Consider the following 25,448-nt stretch of genomic DNA (forward strand, 5'->3'; position numbering starts at 1 on the left):
AAGTATATGTGGAAAAATATTTTTTAAAAACATTGAATGATATAAGAGAAGATTGACTAGAATGAGGGATAGATCATCATCATCGATAAGACAAATAAATGTAAAAATTTCAATTTTCTACCCAAATTAATCTATAAACCCAACAGAATCCCCTAGAAAATCTAACAGAGTATTTTCTTGAACTTGACAAGTTGTTTATACTGTTTGTTTGGAAGGTGAGATAGTAAGAATAGATAAGAGTAGAAGTGACGGTCATGAGCAAAATTCATGTTTTGAAAGTAAAGTCAACAGATTGGATAAAGTTTTGGGAAAAAAGAATTACGTGTTCCACTCTGAATAACTGGAACAATGAAATTGGCTTGAATAACTGTAAGAATAAAATGGAAAACACTCTCAGAGGAGGTAGATGGGAGCTGGGGGTTGAAGTGTCAAGATTGAGATATCTACCAGACATTCAAATAGATGCCCGTTGACATTGGCTATATGAATATGGTATTCAGGGAACAGGCATAGGCTGAATGTTAAAATGTTGAGTGCCTTCCTATACATAAACAGTATTGAAAACCAAGATACTGGATGAGTCTGCTAAATGAGGAAAAACAGAACAGAGACCAAAGATATGAATTAACTGGCAAGCGTTACTAGAAGAAGCAGCCAGCTGAAGTAGCAGGAGAATCAGCACAGGGTTGTTATTTGAAAGGCAAATGAATGAAGGGTTTCAGGAAGAGGTGAAAATATTACTGTGAAATGCTTCTATAGGTCAAAAAGGCTATTGCAGATTAAATATTTAATTTGACAATGTGGAAGTCACTGGTTACATTAACAAGAGTCATTTTGGTAGGGGGCTAGAGACAAAAAGGTGATTGGAGCTGGTTCAAGACAGAATAAAAATCAGTTGGAGACAGCAATGATAGATAATGATTTTGAGGAGTTATGGGGAAGTGGGATCAGGGAGGATTTTTTAATATGGAGTATTATAATGTATTTTTATGGTTATAGTGTTGATATGAGTAAGTGGGAAAATCAATGATGTAAGAGAGCAATGTGACTATTGTTAAACAATGTCCTTGTGTAGGTGAGAGTGAGTGAATAGAATGAAGAGAGTGATGGCTTGGCCTTAGATAGAATTACAGGAGTGAAGGCCAAGTATAGGAGACCAGGTAATTGTGAGTTAGTAGATCTTGAGACTAGAAATATTCTTTGGGATAAAATTATTTGGGAGATTGGGCCCAAAGAGAAGGAAGTATAGTCCCAACATATCACTTTTCCAGACAGATTGCAATATGTACATAGCCAAAAATAATGTAAATGTTCTTCATTGGTTCTTTAACATTTGGTTATTATAACAGACAAAGCACAGAAGGCTTGGTTGTGGATACACAAGTGAATGAAAATCTTAATAAGTTGACAATGTAAAATAAAAATATAGGTTAAAAATATTGGCATAATTGGAGGTGAGAAAAGACGGAGGAGATTGTATGAGGGCAAAAATCTTCAATTTACATAGAAGAAAAGTAAGCTTCTGAGCAACACTGATGGAAGAGGAAATGAGGGTTAAATATATTATTTAATATTTAAAAATTGTGATATCAAATATTAGGTAGAATAAGATGTAAATGAGGCAGTGTAAATGAACTGCATCTCATTTTTCAAGGTAATCAATGGCATTGTTTGTATTTGATATATAAGAAAATAGAGGGATAAAATAGGCAAGTTATTGAGAATTCTGAAGATTACCACTAGAAAATAAAAATAGAAATCATTTAGGCAAGTGACATGTAGGATATGGGATCGAAGATTGGGAGAGATACTGGAGAATATGTTTTTTATTAAACACTTTGCTGTACTACTGGATTAGTTGCCTTAAGTGTGCATAATTTGACAAAATATTTTAAAATTATAATCTATCAGCACTTTAATACTGTATAGTCATCAAAAATGAGATAGTTCTTAATGTGTTGACTTTTTTAGAGGTTTTTCATACATTGTCAATTTTTTAAAAAGCAAATTATTGATAATATGGGAAAGAAGTTATAGGTAAATATGTGTTTATCAGTTATCTATTGCTGAGCAACAAACTACCCCAAACTGCAGTGGCTTAAAACAATAAACATTTACTATTGTTCACAAGTTGACCAGTTCACTGAGTGGCTCTTGTCTTTGGAATTATTCATGTGTCTGAGATCACCTGCATGTAGGGTAAGCATCTATACTGACATTGTTGGGACCTACTATATTTTTGGAAAGCATCTGGCTTTCTAAAGTGTAAATACAGAGTGAAGTAAGTCAGAAAGAGAAAAACAAATATCATATATTAATGCATATATGTGAAATCTAGAAAAATGTTACAGACGAACCAGTTTGCAAGGCAGAAACAGAGACACAGATGTAGAAAACAAACATATGGACACAAAGCGGGGAAGGTTGGGGGAGATGAATTGGGAGATTGGGATTGACATAAATACACTAATGTGTAAGAACCTGCTGTATAGCACAGGGAGCTCTACTTCACTGTACAGTAAAAACTAACACAACATTGTAAAACAACTATACTCCAATTAAAAAAAAAAAAAAAGCTGTTCTAGCATGACCTTGGCTAAGACAACTGGGCTTTCCTGTATGTGATGTCTCTTATTCTCTAGTAAGCTAGGCCAGGCTTATTCACATGGAGGTTCAGGTGTCCAAGAGGTTAAAGTGCACAATGCTTCTGAAGATCTGTGCTCAGAACTACACAATGTCCCTCTACTGTATCATGTTGGCCAAAACAAGTTACAAGGCCAGTCTGTAGTCAGAGCAAGGGGCATGGATACAAGTAGGCCAATGATTGTGGCCATTAATAAAATCAGTATTGTACTATGTGTTTTTTATAAGAATAGAAAAAGATTCACAAAGATGCAAGCTAAACATATAATTGCATTATATATTTATAGTGTTGTATGTTTGTAATGTGAAATTAAAGAAGCTGGATGATCTTACTCTGTTTCACAAAATTTTCTATTGTTTCATTTTCATGGAAAACATCTATGTATTATTTTAAGAAATTTTTAAGAGTTCCTTGCGCATTTAACAGATAAAAGTATACACATGAATCTCATGGATAAACAATACCCAGAACTGACAAAATAGCAGATGAGGAGAGAAGTAAAGAGATCATTTATCTGGGTTTTTAAAACTGTTTGGCATATCTCAGTCAATTTCTCGCTCCCCTTCACCCAAGGCTTCTAAGTTCACACTTCATTTCCGGGGTTGAGGAGACATCAGTCAAGTGAGGCACCCCTACTATTTAGTGGCTAAGGGGTGGCACAGAGACAAATAAGGGTCAATTTGACTTATTAACTGTGTTAAAAATAGTCTGGAAAACAGAACATAGAAACTTATGTTTGTACCCCTGTGTGTGTGTGTGTGTGTGTGTGTGTGTGTGTGTGTGTGTGTGTGTGTGTGTATTTCATTCTGGTGACTTTGTTACAGTAAGGAGAAAAGTCAGTATTCACTTCCTGTGTTCTAAAAGAGAGAAGCTACATATCAGAGGAGGAGTCAAATTCTATCCTGTCAAAGTATGAGAGAATTTGAGAAGCTACAGTTTCCTTTTTAGGTAATGCTGGTCCACTGAGAACAAAGAAAGAAAGCTACTTTCATTTTCATTGCTTTTCCTGCCCAGGGAGCTGGAGCAGCAATGGCTGGTGAGTCGCTCCAGGTTTTCTGTTTTGTTTTTTTTTTTTACATCTTTATTGGAGTACAATTGCTTTACAATGGTGTGTTCATTTCTGCTTTATAACAAAGTCAATCAGTTATACATATACATATGTTCCCATATCTCTTCCCTCTTGTGTCTCCCTCCCTCCCACCCTCCATACCCCACCCCTCTAGGTGGTCACAAAGCACCAAGCCAATCTCCCATAGCACCAAGTGGTGCTATGCGGCCACTTCCCACTAGCTATCTACCTTACATTTGGTAGTGTATATATGTCCATGCCTCTCTCTCGCTTTGTCACAGCTTACCCATCCCCCTCCCCATATCCTCAAGTCCATTCTCTAGTAGGTCTGTGTCTTTGTTCCTGTCTTACCCCTAGGTTCTTCATGACAATTATTTTTCTTAGATTCCATATATATGCGTTAGCATACGGTATTTGTCTTTCTCTTTCTGACTTACTTCACTCTGTATGACAGACTCTAGGTCTATCCACCTCATTACAAATAGCTCAATTTCGCTTCTTTTTATGGCTGAGTAATATTCCATTATGGCTATGTTTTGTGGGGAGAAAGAGCTCAGGAGGAAGGAACGGGTGAGAGGAGAAGGAGCAATGAAGGGGGCACACACAAGACACAACTATTTTACTCTGAGACTGTAAGGGATGGAAGCTTGGGGCACAGTAATGAGTATGCTAACAAAGTGTTTTAGACAGTACATTACAACTTCTTGGAAAAATGGAAAATTTAGAAAATCTGGACCTATGTTTTTAAATCTTTCTTGTTGATTTTAGGCTTTTCTTTGGACTTCTGGACTTGACCCAGAGTTCTCACCTAAATGTTACCTTGTCACAGTGAAAGGCCATGCAGTAAAAATGCAGAGTTAACTTGAGTTTCCTCCATATTTCTGCTCTCTGTGTGAATTTTAGTTTATAACAGTGAGCAAACCAGATACAGTTTGTGCTCTCAATCTCTGCACAGAGAGTTGCCCTGTCAGCCCTGCCCATGGAAATAAAAATGCATTCTTTTACAGGTGTAATATGTTTTACTGCTATACATATTGAATATAATGTGTTTTTAAATTAGGTATTGATAAAAATGACAGGAAGTGAAGGCATCATCGGTGATACAAAGACTAGACTGAGTCAGTCAATTCTCACTGACTTACAGTGAAGTTGCTTCACTTCTCTGGACCTCAGTTTCCCCATCCAAAAAAAAAAATTAGAGAATTGAACATCCATAAGTATTAGTCTAAGTGTGGTCCTCAGACTAGCAGCTTTGGCACCATCTCAGAAATTGTTAGTAATGTAAATTCATGGGCTCCACCCTGATCTATCAAAAAATAATTTCTGGGAATAGAGTGCAAAAAGCTCTGCTTATCAAGCTTTTTCAGGAGATTTCTTTTTAAAACTGAGAACCACTGGCCTGGAATAAGATATCTAAGCTCCTCTCCGTATCTAAAATCCTATCATTCTCACAGAGAAGAGACTACCAAAAGAAGATCCGGTCAACATGGTGAAGTTAATGTCCAGGAACGTGCTTGATGGTATTTTTGATGATTTGATGGAAAATAAAGTGTTAAATAGGGGTGAGTTACAAAGATTAGGGGAAGAAGTGGACCACATTGTGAACAGGACTGGAGACCTGGTTGGTGATCTCATGGAGAAAATGCAAATGGCAGGCAAAATATTTAAGGACCATTTCTTCAACCCCAAGAAACAACTGAGTTTAAGTGAGTATCTCAGTAAAGGGCTAGTAACTTGTTCTTTATCTATTATCCTCATGCAGTTTTTGCCTTTGTATTTCTTTTTGCAAGTGGATAATATACTATTCACATTTCTAGCACCTTCTTTGCCTGACTGTCTATCTTATTTACTGCCACAAAATGCCCTGATCTACCCAGTGGCCAACTGTTCCATCATCCCCAGTCTGACGCAGATTAGGTGATGAGTAAATATTTGTTAAAGGAATAAATGGTGCTGGTGTTGTATTAAATTAAATGATAGTCTTTAATTAATCTGTGCTACTCTGGCCATACACTGTGGCCTTTAGAGTCATTCCCAGATATAGAATGATCAGTGGAACAAAATCCACCATCTTATTCTTAGCTGTGGATTACCCAAGGAAAAAATCTCTGAGAACCTGTATTTCTCCTTGTTAAAGGAAGACAAAGGGAAATTGAAAGTTTGAAGAACATAGATGTGTCCTTCTCTCTAGAGCATGTATTGGCACACTTTTTCTTTGATGAGCCAGAGATTAAATATTTCAAGCTTTTCGGACCATATGGTTTCTGTAATAATTACTCAAGTCTGCTGTTGTAGTATAGAATCAGCGATAGAAAGTAAGTACAAAATAAGTGTGGATGTGTTCCAATAAAACTTTATTTACAAAAACAGGTGTCAGGCTGAATTTGGACAGTGGGCCATAGTTTGCTGACCCCTAGTTCAGAGTAAAATTATACATCAGTATATCCCCAATTCTTGGAACACCCTCTGAGACTATTTTGCTATTGTTGAAAGACTAACTTTTGTATAACAATGTATTTTTCTTCCTCATAATGAAAAGTGCTATTTCAGAAAACCTTGATTAATGAATTTGAATATTCCTTGAATTACAGAAGAGGAAGATAATGAGTTCTTTTTTGTTTCAGAGAAAATCTGCCTCCTCTTTCACTTAGCACAAAGTTACAGTTTTCTAAAACAAACCTGGAACTTAGAGAATGGGGCAAATCTCCATGCTCCACAGAGTAGTCAGCCCCATGCTGAGCATAGTCATTTCCTAGTCAGTGAAAGGGAAAGAGTTTGAAGTGTATAGGTTCTATAAACTTAGTTCTGCTAACAAATTTTATTTTACTATTATTTCAGGATCTCATCTGGAAACTGAGAATGATGAATCTAGAGCACTGAATCATCTTCTTCTTTGACAGGTAACTGACTCCAAATTTCACATCTCAAGTGAAAACTCTTAGACCTCTAGTGCAGTTAGAAAGTATCTCCTTAAAAGCCTAGAAATTATATGTTCTCAGTCAGTTTTCATCTTTGGAAATAACCTTCAGAATAGAGCATTGATCCTTAAATTTTTTCATTCCACCTCAGAATCTGAAGATGAAAGTGAAAAAAGTAGAGATGAGGAAAAAGTTGAATCAGCCCAGGCATTGGCTCTCCCTCCAACAGGTGACTGCCCCCAAACCCAGTGGCTCAAGGGAACCCTCATTCATTACTTGGGATAAGGCAGCTGTACAACGTCCCTACATTATAGTAGAAAGACCACTGAACTGAGGCTCAGAAAATCTGGCTTATTTCTCTCCTCTGCACCTAACAAAGTCCCTTAAAAGTAAGGTTAACATTTACATCCCTGATATTCAATTCTCCTAAGAATGTAGAAGTTGAAAGTGAAGATTATGAAACTGAGAAGAATGCTAGATTGTCCCAGGTATCTGTTCTAATTATGATAGATAATATCATGGACACATAATGACATTATTAGAGCAAAGACAGATAAAGAAACTCCTTATGGTGTAGTGTAAAGAGAACTGAAGTAAAACCCAAGAAATCTGTAACACTGAGCCCATCACTGTCACTGATTAACCATATTTGCTGGTATAACCAACGTTTCTGAGACTCACATTTTTAAATGGAGTTGATCACATCTTTGAAAGGATTCATAAAACATCAAAGATATAGGCAACTACCAACTGCACAAAACAGAATAAGGATGTGATTAAGAAAAACACATTAAAAAAAACAGCATGAGTCACACATACTATGTGGTCACCAAAGAATCTGATTAATTATTGGGCCACATTAAAGAACCATAGCATCCATAAAAAGGGTAATGATAGTATTGTCTTCTGAGTACTATATTTTCAAAAGTTACAGAAAAACTTACAAAAGGAATAAAAACTTTGTCATCTTTATTCATTGTTATATCCATTCATACATTATATATTCATATACTAATTGAAAATCTACAGTATGCTACTTTAATTACTGTGTTTATAGCAGTGAGCAAGATAAAGTTACTGCTTTCATACAGTGTAGTGAGGGCAGATATATAGTAAACTCTCAAAAAATAAACAGTATAATTTGAGGGGATGTACACAAGAAAGAGGATTAGGCCATAGAAAGCGATATTGTTGTTGAGGGAAGTGGTACACATGAGTCAGGGTGAACAGTTATGAGAACTCTTTTGAGATTATATTTCAGTATATAACTGAACAATAGGAAGGGAATTGTGCCAAATTTTAAGGCAAAAACATTCCATGGAAAGAGGAAACAAGAACAAGAGCTGTGAGTAAGGAAAGGTCTTGTCATGCAAAAGGATAATAGAGAAGGCTGGTCTGGCTGGGGAGTAGGAAATGAGGGGCATATGGGTGCAGGAGCTGTCAGATACACTGGGACGGCCACAGTATGTGGGGTCTCTGAGAGAATGAAAAACAATTTGGATTTTATTTGCAATGCAAAGCCTTTAGAATTTTTTGAGCAGAGGAGTGATAAACATAGAATAGAAAATCTACTTGTAAGCTATTTAAGTGTTTCAGTTAAGAGATAATAGCTTTTAAGCTGGTGTTGCAGTAATAGAGATGATAACAAGTGGTTATATTTGGGATCTATTTTGGAGATAGAATCAACAGAAACTACAGATGGATTGGATATGGGCTAATGAAAGAAATGAAGGATTTGTAGAGACATGAATAGACCTAGATGCTGTCATACAGAGTGAAGTAGGTCAGAAAGAGAAAAACAAATATGGTATATTAATGCATGTATGTGGAATCTAGAAAAATGGTACAGATGAACCTGTTTGCAAAGAAGAAATAGAGACACAGATGTAGAGAAAAAATTTATGGACATCAAGGGGGGAAAGAGGGAGGTGAGATGAATTGGGAAATTGGGATTGACATATATACACTAATCTGTATGTATTTTATACTAATATGTATAAAATAGTTAACTAATGAAAACCTGCTGTATAGGATAGGGAACTCTACTCAATGCTCTGTGGTGACCTAAATGGAAAGGAAATCCAAAACAGAGGAGATATATGTATACATACAGCTGATTCACTTCACTGTACAGCAGAAACCAGCACAACATTGTAAAGCAACTATACCCCAATAAAAAAAAATAGCAAAAAAATGATTCTAAGTTTTGGGCTTGGCAACTGGGTGAAAGATATCAATTCCTGAGAGAGAGAAAATTTGTGGTTTAGAGAAAACTTGGGAGAAACCTATTTGTAGAAGAAGACGGTATCAGAAGTCCTTCTTTGTAAGTTTAGTTTAAAACATGTTACATCCAAGAGAAAATGTTGAATAAACAGGTGATGTACAACTGAGGAATTCACAGAGAGATGTTGGTGCCACCTAAAGAGGCCACCTAGGGAGAGATGTTGATAGAGAATAACAGAGACTCTAATACAGAATAATCCCACTTTGGGAAGTTTGGCAAAAGAGGAAAAGTTAGCAATGAACAGACAGATTTTGAAAGAGTAGCTGGAAAATGTAAGATCACAGAAGCCTAGAGAGCATTTTTCAAGAAAGATGTGTTCAACCATGCTAAATGCTAAGAAAGCAACAAATAGTCAGTGGTAACCTTGATAACAGGTATTTCGCTTAAGTTGTGAGGATAATAGCCATTTTATGCATACAAGAAAAAAAAATCAGAGTTGAAAACATGAAAATAGTGAAAATAGACAATGCCTTTAACGACTGTGCTGAGAAGTGGAGCAGAGAAATGGTACAATAGATGGAGGGGAAACAGAGTCAAGGAAATGTGTTTTTAAAAGATAAATTAAGATTCTAATATGCCAACGGGGATAGCATAGAAGGGAGAGAGGTAGAAATTGATGCTCTAGAAGATAGGGCTGAATAAATGCTTGAGTAAAATTCCTGTGTGTGAGAGGGAAAGGAACTCATAAGGAGTGGTATCACGCTTAGATCAGAGGAAGAACATACCTTTCTTTTTCTTTTCTTTTTTTTTTTGCGGTATGTGGGCCTCTCACTGTTGTGGCCTCTCCCGCTGCGGAGCACAGGCTCCAGACGCGCAGGCTCAGTGGCCATGGCTCACGGGCCTAGCCGCTCCGCGGCATGTGGGATCTTCCCGGACCAGGGCACAAACCCGTGTCCCCTGCATCAGCAGGCGGACTCTCAACCACTGCGCCACCAGGGAAGCCCCATATCTTTCTTTTTAGTAGGAGGGAAAGAACAGAAGGTTCTTTGTTTTTTGTATTTGTTTCATCAGTATCTTATAGTTTTCTGAGTACAGTTCTCTTGCTTCCTTAGGTATGTTTATTCTTAGGTATTTTATTCTTTTTGATTCGATGGTAAATGGGATTGTTACCTTAATTTCCTTTTCTGATCTTTCATTGTTAGTGTATAGGAATGCAAGTGATTTCTGTGCATTAATTTTGTGTCCTGAAACTTTACCAAATTCATTGATGAGCTCTAGTAGTTTTCTGGTAGCATCTTTAGGATTTTCTATGTATAGTATCATGTCATTTGCAAACAGTGACAGTTTACTTCCTCTTTTCCAATTTGTATTCCTTTTTTTCCTTTTTATTTTCTGATTGCTGTGGCTAGGACTTCCAAATATATGTTGAATAGTAGTGGCAAGAGTGGACATCCTTGTCTTGTTCTTGATCTTAGAGGAAATGCTTTTGGTTTTTCACCATTGGGAATGATGTTTGCTGTGGGTTTCTGGTATATGGCTTTTATTATGTTGAGGTAGGTTCCCTCTATGCCCACTTTCTGGAGAGTTTTTATCATAAATGGGTGTTGAATATTGTCAAAAGATTTTCCTGCATGTATTGAGATGATCTTATGGTTTTTATTCTTCAGTTTGTTAATGTGGTGTATCACATTGATTGACTTATATATGTTGAAGAATTCTTGCACCCCTGGGATAAATCCCACTCAAACATGGTGTATGATTCTTTTAATGTGTTGTTGGATTCAGTTTGCTAGTGTTTCATTGGGGATTTTTGCATCTATATTCATGAGTGATATTGACCTATAATTTTCTTTTTTTGTGATATGTTTGGCTGGTTTTGGAATCATGATGATGGTGGCCTTGGAGAATGAGCTTGGGAATGTTCCTTTCTCTGTGATTTTTTTTGGAATAGTTTAAAGAGGATAGGTGTTAACTCTTCTCTAAATGTTTCATACAATTCACCTGTGAAGCCATCTAGTCCTGGACATTTGTTTGTTGGAAGTTCTTTAATCACAGTTTCAATTTCAGTACTTGTGATTGGTCTGTTCATATTTTCTATTTTTTTCTTGTTCAGTTTGGTTCAGTCTTGTATCTTTCTAAGAATTTGCCCATTTCTTCGAGCTATCCATTTATTGGTATAAGGTTGCTTTTAGTAGTCTCATATAATCCTCTGTATTTCTCTGGTGTCCATTGTAACCTCTCCTTTTTCATTTCTACTTTTATTGATTTGGGTCCTCTCCATTTTGTTCTTGATGAGTCAGGCTAAAATCTATCAGTTCTGTTAAAAATTGAACCAGATATTAGTTTCATTGATCTTTGCTATTATTTTCTTCATCTCTATTTCATTTATTTCTGCTCTGATATTTATGATTTATTTCATACTAACTTTAGGTTTTGTTTGCTCTTCTTTCTCTAGTTGCTTTCAGTGTAGGGTTAAGTTGTTTACTTAAGATTTTTCTTGTTTCCACAGCTAAGATTGTATTGCTATAAATTTCCCTCTTAGAACTGCTTTTCTGTGTCCAATAAGTTTTGGATCATCATTATTGTTGTTGTTGTCATTTGCCTCTAGGTATTTTTTAATTTCCCTTTGATTTCTTCAGTGATTCATTGGTTGTTTAGTAACATACTGTTTAGGCTCCATGTGTTTGGGTTCTTTACAGTTTTGTTGTTTTTTTTCATGTAATTGATTTCTGTTGTGTTTAGAAAAGATGCTTGATATGATTTCAATTTTCTTAAATTTACTGAGGCTTGATTTGTGGCCCAGGATGTAATCTGTTGTGGGGAATGTTCCATGTGCACTTGAGACAAAAGTGTATTCTGCTGCTTTTAGATGGAATTACCTATCGATATCAGTTAAGTTTATCTGGTCTAATATGTCATTTAACTCTGTGTTTCCTTACTAATTTTCTGTCTGGAAGATCTGTCCTTTGGTGTAATTGGGGTATTAAAGTCACCCACCATTTATTTTTTATTTATTTTTATTTTTTGCGGCATGCAGACCTCTTACTGTTGTGGCCTCTCCTGTTGCGGAGTGCAGGCTCCGGACACGCAGGCTCCGCAGCCATGGCTCACAGACCCAGCCACTCCATGGCATGTGGGATCTTCCTGGACCGGGTCACAAACCCATGTCCCCTGCATCAGCAGGCGGACTTTCAATCACTGTGCCACCAGGGAAGCCCAAAGTCACCCACTATTGCATTACTGTCATTTTCCCCTTTCATGGCTGTTAGCATTTACCTTACATACTGAGGTGCTCCTCTGTTGGGTGCATATATATTTACAATTGTTATAATTTCTTCATGGATTGATCCCTTGATCATTATGTAGTGTCCTCTTTGTCTTTTGTCCTCTTTTGTCTTTATTTTAAAGTCTATAAATATTGCTACCCCAACTTTTTTTTTATTTCCATTTACATGGAATGCCTTTTTCCATACCCTCACTTTCAATCTGTATGTGTCCCTAGGTGTGAAGTGGGGTCTCTTGTAGACAGTGTATATATATATATATATATGGGTCTTGTTTTTATATTCATTCAGCCAGTCTATGTCTTTGAGATGGAACATTTAATCCATTTACATTTAAGGTAATTATTGATATGTATGTTCCTATTGCCATTTTCTTAATTGCTTTGGGTTTGTTTCTATAGGTCTTTTTTTTTTTCCCTTCCTCTTATGTTCTCTTCTCTTATGGTTTGATGACCATCTTTAGTGTTGTGTTTGTGTTGATTTTTCTTTTTTATGTATATATCTATTGTAGTTTTGGGGTTTGTTGTTCCCTTGAGGTTTTGATTTAGTACTCTATATATGTACAAGATTGTTTTATGTTGCTGGTCTCTTTCTTGCCTAGAGAAGTTCCTTTAGTGTTTGTTGTAAAGCTAGCTTCACAGTGCTGAATTCTTTTAGCTTTTGCTTGTCTGTAAAGCCTTTGATTTCTCCAACGAATCTGAATGAGAGACCTACTGGTTAGAATATTCTTGGTTGTAGGTTATTCCCTTTCATTGCTTGAAATATATCTTGCCACTCCTTTCTAACCTGCAGAGTTTCTGCTGAAAAATCAGCTGATAACCTTATGGGGATTCCCTTGTATATTATTTGTTGCTTTTCCCTTGTTGCTTTTAATATTTTTGTTTGTCTTTAATTTTTATCAGTTTGGTTAATATGTGTCTTGCTGTGTCCCTCCTTGGGTTTATTATCCTGTATGGGATTCTCTGCACTTCCTGGACTTCAGTGAGTATTTCCTTTCTCATGTTAGGGAAGTTTTCATCTACAATCTCTTCAAATATTTTCTCAGGCCCTTTCTCTTTTTCTTCTCCTTTGAGACCCCTATAATGCAAATTTTGGTGCATTTAATATTGTCCCAGAGGTCTCTGAGACTGTCCTCATTTCTTTTCATTCTTTTTTCTTTATTCTGTTCTTGGCAGTGATTTCCACCACTCTGTCTTCCAGCTCACCTATTCATTCTTCTGCCTAAGTTGTTCTGCTCTTTATTCCTTCTAGTGTATTTTTCATTTCATGTATTGTATTGTGCGTCTCTGTTCTTTAAATCTACTCATTCCTTGTTAAATATTTCGTGTATTTTCTCAATCTATGCCTCAACTCTTTTTCTTAGATTTTGGACCATCTTTAATATCATTACTCTGAATTATTTTTCAGGTAGATTGCCTATATTCTCTTCATTTAGTTGTTCTTGTGGGGCTTTATCTTGTTTCTTTATCTGGGACATACTTCTCTATCATCTCATTTTATCTAACTTTCTATGTTTACAGTCCCCTTTCCACAGGCTGCAGGATCTTAGTTCCTCTTGTTTCTGGTGTCTGCTCCCTAGTGGGTGATGTTGGCCCAGGGGCTTTTGTAGGCCTCCTTGTGGAAGGGACTGGTGCCTGCCCTCTCACAGATGGGCCTGTGTCTTGTCCCTCTGATGGGCAGGGCCATGTCTAAGGGTGTGTTTTGAGGCAGTTGTGAGCTTAGTACAACTTTAGGCAGCATGTCTTCTGATGGGTGGAGCTGTGTTCCTACCTTGGTTGTTTGGCATGAGACTTTCCAGCTCTGGGGCCTAAAGTTTGTTGGATGGGACCAGGTCTTTCTGCTGAAATTTGGACCTCTGGGAGATCTCCATTCAATATTCCCTGGGGCTTCTGCTACCAGTTTCCTTGCACTCACAGTGAGTGATAGTTAATATCTGCCTTCCCAGGAGACCCTCTAAGACCCCTAGGTAGTTGTAGCCTGGGTTCCTATGGAGGTACTGCTTTGTGCTGTCTCCCTCCAAGAGTGGAGTCTCTTTTTCCCTCAGCACTGTGGAACTCTTGCACACAAGCCTGCTGGCTTTCAAGACTAAAATGCTCTGTGGCTTCTTCCATCCAATGCCAGACCCTCAGACTGTATTGGAGGGCTATTTTATGTGTAACCTCTCCGTGTAGCCTGCATGGGTTTAGTATTTTTTGGTGCAAGGGTTGTTTTTAATATAGATGTCTGCCACCTCTTTCCTCACTGTATGATGGCTGTTATTCCCTTTATAGGAGGTGTGACTGATGTTGTAGTGTCCAGAGCTTGCACTGGATATTGAGCAGGGCCTCCCCTTTGCCCTGTGGTTGCTACTTCCTTGCCAGAGGTGGGGTATGCTCCCTAGTTGTTGGAAGAGAGGCCCCCAGATCTGTTTCTTAGCTGTGTTTCTGATCTGTGGTTTGAGGTAGGCAGGATTGCAGTACTCCTACTGGGAAGGAAGCCACTGAGTATTCCTCCTCTGGAACTGTTCACCTATGGGTGTGCTCTGTTGTGTCACCTTTCACCCATTGTGAGAGCTCTCAGGTTACACTGCTGTTGGCACTGCTTTCAGTCCCACTTTAACTGTGGGTATGCCAGCCACTGTCCCTGGTATCTCTCAGATATGTTTTTCACCAGACCTCCAGCATAGATCCACTGAATTCAGGTCCCAGGATTGCAAGTAGTCATGGATCTAGACCTACTGTGGGTGCTATGGGGACAGCTCTGACTCTAGCCTGGCCCAAACCCTATGTATATGTGCCCACAAAGTCTACAAATGCTAAAGCTAGGTCCATCTTGGCTGTGGGAGCACTTGTTGCCCATTCAGACATTCTGTAGGTGCTGAGATAACAAGGCTGGTCACGGGGGTGTCAATTGAATCTTCACACAGCTGTGAGGAGAGATTTGAGTTTTTCTTCCTTAGTTGCATGTTCCCTGTGGGATCAGCTGTGGTTTCAGCCCCACCTCTGCATGTGGGCCACCCACAGAGGTCTGCTCCTGAGTCTTCCCTGGAGCACATGAGTCTGCCCCAGTGGGGAGGGAGCTTGGATGCAGCACTGAGGCCAGGGTCACAAGAGCCCTGGTGGTTATGGGAATGCAGTAAGGCAGTGGTCCTGGGCATGAGGGAGCTGGCCTGGGGAGGCAGCGGCCAACATGTGGGGAGAAAGACTGCAACGGCTTCTCCACCCCTTGTCACTTAACCTTGGTGCTTTGCTTCTACGGCAGTCCAGATTTCCTCCACAAGAATTCCTGGTTGTAGATTTCCTCACTCCTGTACCCTTAAGCTATCTCCTTGCAGCAAACAGCAGTTCTTTCCCTGGGTTTGCTCTCCATACACCATGTTCCAACACCCATGCCCTGTGCACACCAGTGGACACGCATCTCAGGCTGGGGCATGCAGGGCTGTGGCACAGACTGTCTGTGTAAGTCTCACTCTGTCCTGCCTGCCACAAACCAGTTGCTGTACTCTCTTCCAACAGCCTCAGAAGCTCCCCTTTTGTTCCAACTGATCTTCCCACAGGTGAGGTGCTTCCCTGGATGCAGCAACCTCTCCTCTCCTTCAGCTCCCCAACCCAGGGGTGCCGTTCCCATCCTGCTTCCTCTCCTCTTCCTTTTCCCTTCTCCTTTCCTCATCTTACCCAGCTATGCAGGGATCTTTCTTGTCCTTTTAGGTGCCTGAGGTCCACTGCTAGTGTTTTATTTTATCTTATTTTATTTTTTTGCAGTACACGGGCCTCTCCCTGCTGTGGCCTCTCCCGTTGCGGAGCACAGGCTCTGGACGCGCAGGCTCAGTGGCCATGGCTCACGGGCCCAGCTGCTCCACGGCATGTGGGATCTTCCCGGACCGGGGCACGAACCCGTGTCCCCTGCATCAGCAGGCGGACTCTCAACCACTGTGCCACCAGGGAAGCCCCCCTCTGCTAGTGTTTAGCCATGTTCTGTGAGAATTTTTCCATTTGTAGATGTATTCTTGATGTATTTGTGGGGAGATATGAGCTCCATCCACATTCTCCTACTTCTCTGCCATCTTGACCTCCATCAATGATATTCTTATGCAAAAATATTAGAAGGAATAGAATGTTTGTTGCCTAAGGGAAAATGTGAACCAGGGGATATGTGGTAGCTATTTTCAAGTATGAGAAGATAACTCTTCATTAACAAGCAGTCATTAACTTTTAATCTGTGCCAGGTATCATTCTAGATACTAGGAATACAGAGATTAAAGACATCTTCCCTGTCTTAATTATGCTTACAGTACTGTAAACACAATTAAGATAAAAATAATTATTTATATGGGGCATTTACATCAAAAAAAAATAGAAACATAGGGAAAGATATGTTGAAGTCATGGGAGAATTCATGGGCTTTACAGGAAAAGGAATTAGATTTTTTTTCTGTATGTTCCCAATGTGGAAAAAATATATTAGTGCTTGGAAAGTTCACACTTTATGATGCTCAGAACTGTTCAAAAATGCCTTAGAATGTTGTAAGTACCCTGTTAGTGGAGATATTTCAGAGAGTGGTAATAATAAAGTAGGTATATACTCAGCAGAGTTCAAATATCTGAATAATGACCTTATTAGGCAAGATGAACATTAGGCTTCCTTCCCAATCTTAGATATCATGTTTATGTGAGTCTAGTGTGTTGGGTCTGAGAAAGCAATCAAAGTTATGACCACTACCAAAAACAGAAATTTATGGTGGGTTCAGTAAGAAGCAGAAAGCAAAAGGGGGAGTATTCAAGATTTGTGTTTTAGTCATTTTAAATATGAAATAATTTTCTTATTATATTAAACTTTGTGGTGGGCTGGCAGTAAGCATTTCTGGAGAATGAAAGCCCAGTCAAAGATCTGCATGACTTCATGACAGTGGATGCTACTGTTTAATGAGCTATTTTTTCTCTTTTAGCTCCTCAGGAAACACAGGCTTCCCAACATGGGAAGTTAAAACTTTGTCCTCCTGATCATTTCCATACACTGAAGACAACAAAGACAGATGAGGTGATATGCTTTGGAAGATTTTCCATTTAAACAAGATACCGGGACTCACTCAATTTTAGTTCTTGTTACAAATGTCCTAAGATCAGACCAAAGGCACAAGATGTTATTTAATCATCTTATCTAATTAACTGGTTCTTACATTTGATTTCCTGTCTCTTCCATCACATTCTGAACTCCTATCCACCACCCAACAAAAGCCAAGTTCCTAGAGTGTATACTCAGACCTAGTATATGTTTTCAATTTCAGGTATTGCCTCTTTCCTCAAGAGAATATATTTCCATTTCCAGGCTCTCCAGCCATCCACTATTTAATTGAAAGGGGCTGTTTTGTATGAACTTTGGAGGCAAAATTAGGAGGTCTGGAGCAACTCATTTTGTGTCTGTTAATTGCATTTATATCCAGTGATGGAGAATGAAGTCTGGACATGCCTGGCCCTCATCATCTGCAACAAAGAATTTAACTATCTTTCTAATCGATATGGTTCTGGGGTTGACCTTTTGGGAATGCAAGATTTGCTTGAAAACCTTGGATACTCAGTGGTTGTAAAAGAGGATCTCACAGTTCTGGTAATGGACCAGGAGAGTGGGACAAGCTTCCTTCCCTCCTAAACAGTTTTGAACTTCTTTCTTAGCAGCTGTAAGAATAAAATGCATGTTATAGAAATTATATTTGCTCCAGAATATGATTCCCTTAATTTCAGCCTCCTCCCGTGCACAGTCTCATAGAAAATATTTAGATCAGCTCTATGTAGCAGTATTTCCCCCCAAATGTGGGACCTTTCTGAAGTTCTCAATCTGGGAGGCATCTATTACTTGATAGCCTGGATGAGACATAAGCTCTGGACCCTGAAAGTTACTGATATCTACAGAAAGAGCTTATGAGACTTTTACAATTTCAATATCATCTGTGTAAATGTAAATGTGTGTAGAAAAAAATTGCACATACACACATAAAGAAAATATTATTCTGGCCATGCCAAAAATAATCTCAGAGGGCTTTAGACAAACCATTTTAAACCTAACTTTCTGCTGTTCCAAGATGAAGGAATTTGTTGTGTTTCTAATTTTTGTCAATAGAAAATTCTCTCTGTCTCTGTCTCTGCCTCTGTCTCTGTCTCTCTCTTTTTTAATAAAAACTTACAGGAACTCCAACATGTAAAACAGATGAAAGCAAAGCTCTCGTATTGGAGACATATCATCTCACTTGCCCCTCATTATACTCCATCTCCCAGTATCTTCTTAAGTGTAAGGTTCTATTGAAAACCATTGGGCTAGATGTTATGTAAAATCTCTACTAACTTTAATATTTTACACATCTAATTTCCTGGTTTTATGTCAGAATATAATTTCTCTTACAATTCCATTCAGTCCAAATCACCTGATTCTTTAGTGCTTGCTCCTTTTTGTGAATTCCACCTAATATTTGAGTATAAACTATATAAGGAGAATTCCTCAATAGTAATTCTGGAGTGTTTTTCAGGAAATGGAAACAGCACTAAGACAGTTTGATGCCTGCCAAGATCACTAATCCTCAGACAGCATATTCCTTGTATTTATGTCACATGGCACCCTGGATGGAATCTGTGGGACAGACCCAGATATTCTTCGTGATGATACCATCTTCCAAATTTTCAACAGCTGTAACTGCCAGAGTCTAAAAGATAAACCCAAGGTCATCATTATGCAGGCCTGCTGAGGCAGTGAGTCTGAGTTCAGGAAACCCAGGGAGTGGCCATGTACTTCTTTCTATTAGTCTAGTGTCTAACCTTCATTTTCCCAGGGATGGGGAGAGAAACAATATTTCAGTACAACTCTTAGGTCCAGTCCAGAAAGAAATTTTAATAAGCCTGTACTATTTTTCTTTTTTTTAAGAAATGGTAAGTAGCCTAGAATAATGAGGAATATCCTGATTATTTGGGACTAGGTTTTCAACATGGTCATTCTAAACTTAAGTGGGCTTTATGTGGTTCCCAGTCAGTGAGGCAGTTTTTCTAGTAGCAAGATATTTGCATTTTTAATAAATGCCATATTGAAAGGAATAATTGTAAAAGACTTTCTGTGTGTATGTGTGTGTGTTAATATAACATCTTTTATAAGACATGGATGTCTCAGAAGGTGCTGGGGTTTTTTGAGTGACTGACATGAGAGAAGCCTCTGCATATAGGTATGACCAGTTCTTGCAGTGTTCCATCTGGAATGTTGCCATTACAAACAGCCATGTGGAGAAAGACTTCATTGCTTTCAAATCTTTGACTTCATGTAAGTGACTTCAGAGAGAACAATTTCTAGATCTCCTGTTAGTTTCTTGATCACAGGCTTGGTTATGATCATATCTTATCACTAATATAAGAACATTTCTTCCCTAACTAATGAGATATTTAGGTGGGGAAGATATTTAAGTATTGAGATTTTCATGACTGGAAACGTGTATGTATTGATACTGGAGGAAATTTTCAAAATAAACAGGACTTCGGTGAAGACCCAGATTTAAGACAGTCTATACATAAATCAAGAGGTTTTTTAGATGTAGCAATGGCACAGAAATGTATCATCTTCTCAGATTTGGTCCACCTGATGATCTACTAACAACTAAATGAACCAACCAGTGAAATTGTAAAGCTTGCTCAACACATGCTTGCTCAACACCTATCGGCCTGTTATTTGAATCTAGTCTTAGGTTATTAGTTAACATTCAAATGCCTGACTTCATGAGAGTGCAATCAGTGACTGAAAATCTTTCTTTGGCAGGAAAGTCAGAGTAGAAGGTAGAAATAAAAAATATTCTTGATTGCTCATGGTCATACCTGTAGAAAATCTATTTAACAGTCATTCGTGATATTGTTTTATCAATGATTTAGATAACAAGGGCAGTTTTAAAAACCTAGTTTATACAAGTTCTAAGTGCTTTAGTGTAGTAATTTCAAATTTTAATGTGCATGGGAATCATTGAGAACCTCATTAAAACATAGATTTCTGATTCAGTATGTCTGGGGCAGGGCCTGAGAGTCTTCATTTTTTAAAAGCTCCATGGTGATGCAGTGTTGTTGGTTCATGGCTGCTTGTGACTAGGAAGGGATTAGAGGACCCTCTGAGTCTACCTGGGGAAATAGGAAAGAGACCGTACAGGAAACACCCATTACACAACTGGAATAGTTCTAGAGTTCTGGAGTTTTAATTGTATTTTATTTGAAAGAAGAGTTCTGTGCTTTTAGCTATTGAAGGAAGTTCAAAAAGTATATGCAGTCTGATACATACTCTAAGAGATTATTTAATTTAATTGAGGAAATAAAGTCTAATATGTGAAATTCTTGCATTAATATTTTTATATACATAACTATGTGCAGATAATGTACTAGGTGCAGGGCATGTGATACACAGTTAAAGCAGGCATGGTCACTAAACATTACAGATTACAGAGTGTATGGTCAGGCCAGGGAGACAGAAATTAATTGGGGGAAAATATCTGTTATGTTTAACAGAAATAAATAATGATTGTCAAATATGATGTGTTTTAGAGAAAAAATTTGTGCTCACATTTGAAAGATGAAGGAGTTACCCATATCAAGGGCATGAAAGACAAAATCAAACAGACTCATTTATGTCACATGGTTTTAAAATGGAGCCGAGAGGCCATTAACGAAGTGAGTTTTATGCACATCCTCACCAGCTGAAACATGAATTTTTTTTTTTTTTTTTTTTGCAGTATGTGGGTCTCTAACTGTTGTGGCCTCTCCCGTTGTGGAGCACACGCTCCGGACGCGCAGGCTCAGCGGCCATGGCTCACAGGCCCAGCTGCCCCACGGCATGTGGGATCTTCCCGGACCGGGGCACGAACCCGTGTCCCCTGCATCGGCAGGCGGACTCTCAACCACTGCGCCACCAGGCTTCCAAGGAAGCCCTGAAACATGAACTTTTGAGCTGGACCAAACTACAAATATGCCAAATATTCCAATAACTCTGCAAGAACACCTGCTACTTGCTCCAGCAATGGACTTTTGCTGAGTGATAGCCTTGGCAACCAATCATGTTCAGTCAAGTCTAGCTTTCTGCCTTGCAACACCAATCAAAATTCTTTGTAAGCAAATTATGTAAACATTCCCTTTTCTGTCTTTAAAAACCTCTGATTTTGACCCTTAGTGGGAAACTATTTGGATTGCTACCCAAATCTGTGTGCCCTGAATAACAATTCTTTGATCCCAAATAAATGTTTTTGCTTGATTATTGCCTCTTAACATTTTTAGGCTGACAAGGGTAAGAGAGGAATATTCCAGACAGAAAAAAAAAAAAGCAGTGTACGAGGAAGGCGTGAGAAAGAAAGAAAGGAGCTTAGAAAAGAGAACCAGAGAACCAGTGTGGCTAAAACACAGAGCCAGGGGACAGTAACCAGAAGGAATTTGGAGAAGTACACAAGAGCCACATAATTTGAGGCCTCATATGTTAAGGAAGGATTTGGTCTTTTGTATTAATATATTTTAATACTAATTTTACTTTATACTACTAATTTTACTTTATACTACTAATTTTACTTTATACTATTTCATTGCTTAGGTGACCTTTAAGCAATGAAATGATAAGATTTTCTTGCTTTTTTTTTCTTTTTAAAAAATTTATTGAAATATAGTTGATTTACAATGTTATTTTAGTTTCAGGTGTACAGAAAAGTGATTCTTTTTTTAAATTGTCTTTCATTATAGGTTTTTACAAGATATTGAGTATAGTTTCCTATGCTATACAGTAGGTCCTTGTTGGTTACCTATTTTATATATCATAGTGTGTATATTTTAACCCCAAACTCCTAATTTATCCATCCCCCCTTTCCCCTTTGGAAGCCATAAGTTTGTTTTCTATGTCTCTGCTTCTATATCTATTTTATGAATAAGTTCATTTTTATCATTTTTTTAGAGTCCACATATAAGTGATATCATATATTTGTCTTTGTCTGGCTTACATCACGTAGTATGATAATCTCTAGGTCCATCCATGTTGCTGCAAATGACATTATTTCATTCTTTTTAATGGCTAAATAGTATTCCATTGTGATATATATATATATATATATATATATATATATATATATAATCTCACATTTTCTTTATCCATTCATCTGTCAATAGACACAAGTTTCTTCCATGTCTTGGCTATTGTAAATAGTGCTTCTATGAACATTGGGGTGCATGTATCTTTTTGAATTATGGTTTTCTCCAGATATATGCTCAGGAGTGGGATTGCAGGAACATATGGTAGCTCTATGCTTAGTTTCTTAAGGAAACTTCATACTGTTTTCCATAGTGGCTACACCAATTTACATTCCTACCAATAATTTAGGAGGGTTCCTTTTTCTCCACACCCTCTCCAGCATTTATTATTTGTGTAGACTTTTTGATGTTGGCCATTCTGCTTGGTGTGAAGTGATACCTCACTATAGATTTGATTTGCATTTCTCTAATAATTTGTTATGTTGAGCATCTTTTCATGTCCCTTTTGGCCATCTGTGTGTCTCTTTTAAGATGATCACTGTGAGGATTCTGTGGAGAATGAATTACAGTACAACAAAATTAGATGTAGGGAGATAGGTTAAAATGCCATTGCAGTATTACAAGCCATAGGTGATAATGATATTCTTGGGATGAGATAAATATTTGGATCCAGGAAATAATTAGTATATAAAATTTATATGGCCTAGTAGTTTAGCAAGTATGTCTGATGAACATGAAGACATGATTGAGGTGACTCAAGTTTGCAGTGGAGAACTATGGTTTATTCATTAAAATGGAAATCCTGCCAGAAAATTTGAGATGCCTTTGGCATATTTCAAGATGAAATGAAGAGTGGAGAGTTACATAGCTGTATATTCTAGAGGAGAGAGCATTTGAATTTTGGGAGATGCTTGCCTAAGAATGATATCTAATATTCTAAAAATGGATCAATTTATCTAGCAACAGAGAATAGAAGGAGAATAAATCCTAAAGCTAAGGTTTGAAGAACTCTAGAGTTTACGATCTGAGACAGAAATATTAGTCAACAAATTATACTAAGAAAGTATGGTCAGGGAATAAGAAAACTAGGAGGATATGTTGTCAGAGTTATGAAGAAAGAATCTGTTGGAGTTACCAATATTTTCTGATGTGAATGGGAGACCAGGTAAATGTGGGGCCTGATAAATGACCATTAGACTTAATGAATTAGAGGTCATGTATGACCTTGGGGAAAGTCATTTGGTAAAATTGTTGTGGGAAGGAGAAGACAGACAGGAGTGAGCAGGCTAGGAGGAAATGAAGATGTTGAGTATAGATAAATTAGATAAATTTAACTATAAAAAGGAAGGAGAAATAGGAAGGTAGTTTCAGATAAAGTGACCAGAGAATATTAGCTTTTTCTGATAAGAGAAATTTGATCACATTGCAATGGTAAAGAGAGGTAATAATTCAAAAGATGTTCACCTAGAGTCTGTCATACAGAGTTAAGTTAAGTCAGAAAGAGAAAAACAAATACCGTATGCTAACACATATATATGGAATCTAAGAAAAAAAAAAAAGGTCATGAAGAACCTAGGAGTAAGATGGGAATAAAGACACAGACGTACTAGAGCATGGACTTGAGGATATGTGGAGGGGGAAGGGTAAGCTGGGACAAAGTGAGAGTGGCATGGACATATATACACTACCAAACGTAAAATAGGTAGCTAGTGGGAAGTAGCCTCATAGCACAGGGAGATCAGCTTGGTGGTTTGTGACCACCTAGAGGGGTGGGATAGGGAGGGTGGGAGGGAGGGAGATGCAACAGGGAAGAGGTATGGGAACATATGTATATGTATAACTGATTCACTTTGTAATAAAGCAGAAACTAACACACCATTGTAAAGCAATTATACTCCAATAAAGATGTTAAAAAAAATAGATGTTTACTCAATAAAACAGTGAGTGCAAAAAATTATAGTATTAAAACAGTATGGATGAAGAGGAGGCCCAGAGTCAACGACTGTCAAGACCTGGCTTCTTTTATTCTATTATGTAGTAAATGCTCAAAGGATTTATGTTCTTTTCTGCTACTTGCAGTCCTAGAGGCCGTAATGTTGGCCCTGCCTACTAAGAAAGTCAAAGGAATTTATAATTGAGGGTCTATGATGGCTTCTCTGGACCTGTTATGGAGACATCTCAGCATTATCCAGATTTGACCTCCCTCCTTCCTATGAAGCACCAGAATCAAACTTTGTTCAAAAGCTATGGCTCTAAGAGTCTTGTACACTTATATGGTGGCTGAATCCCCCCATTATTTTAAAACCGTTTATTTTCAGGCAATGTTTCTCGGATACTTGACACAAATGGCTCTCTCTTCATTTCCCAACTTATCTACTACTTCAACGAATATTCTTGGTGTTATCAGTTGCAGAAGATTTTTCGAAAGGTAGGAATCTCTATGTCTTTTCAATTTATGTCCCAGAAAACCCTGTAGAACTGTTTGCAAAGCTTTTCTGTGAATCGTGAAGCTCTTAAGTCATCTTGATGCTCCTTCCTGCACTCCAAGTTTATTTAAAGAGGAAGTTTTTGGAAGCACACTATGTAGAACCAGAGTGAGTTTTTCTGATTCTGATAGGCTTGCTTATTTAATGAGTGCTTTTGAGAGTACTATTTCATTTGTGTAGGTACTATATCCAAGGAAAAGCTAAAAAGTTCTTCTGTTTATATTGTACTATCTGACCACAGCCTTAATACAAACTGTATACTATATACTCACTTCTGAGAAGAAGTCCAGAATTCCCTTTTAAATTTTTTTAAAAAGATTTCTTTAGTATTTTAGGTTCAACATACATTTGAGACCCCAAATGTACTGACCCAGATGCCCACGATTGAAAGACTATCCATGACACAATATTTCTACCTCTTCCCTGGGAATTAAAATCATGCAAAGCATCCAGGTAAATGTATCCAAAAAGTGGATTTGGGTGTTCCCTGCTCAGAGTCTATACAAAAAGTCTGTACAGAATGGAGAACAATGACAGAGTGCTGCAGCACCGTAGTCACTGAGGCTCGTCTTATCTGCCTTTTCTTACTGGCTGCTGGTGAAACTGTAGTTTTATTTGACTTTGGTCATTGTATAATGACTGCACATGAAATGATAAGTCCAATGGTAGCTTGCTAGAAAACATTTCAGTCCTCATTTCTCTCAAGGATCTACTCAGTGAATATAACATATTTAGTTTTTATGCATGCACAAAACCAAATAATAGGACATGCTATGTAGAGCAGGTGTTTAGCTTCCTGACTTCTGAGAAGTCAGTTTTGCTGATTCACATC

The 25,448-nt window shown here is 37.8% G+C and overlaps 1 pseudogene; it reads left to right on the forward strand.

Annotated features, from left to right (window-relative positions):
- Positions 1-3,673: 3,673 nt before the first annotated feature.
- Positions 3,674-25,050, forward strand: LOC136126884 (inactive caspase-12-like; annotated as a pseudogene).
- Positions 25,051-25,448: the final 398 nt, after the last annotated feature.

This window comes from Phocoena phocoena, chromosome 8, assembly GCF_963924675.1.
Source record: "Phocoena phocoena chromosome 8, mPhoPho1.1, whole genome shotgun sequence".
Classification (NCBI taxonomy): domain Eukaryota; kingdom Metazoa; phylum Chordata; class Mammalia; order Artiodactyla; family Phocoenidae; genus Phocoena; species Phocoena phocoena.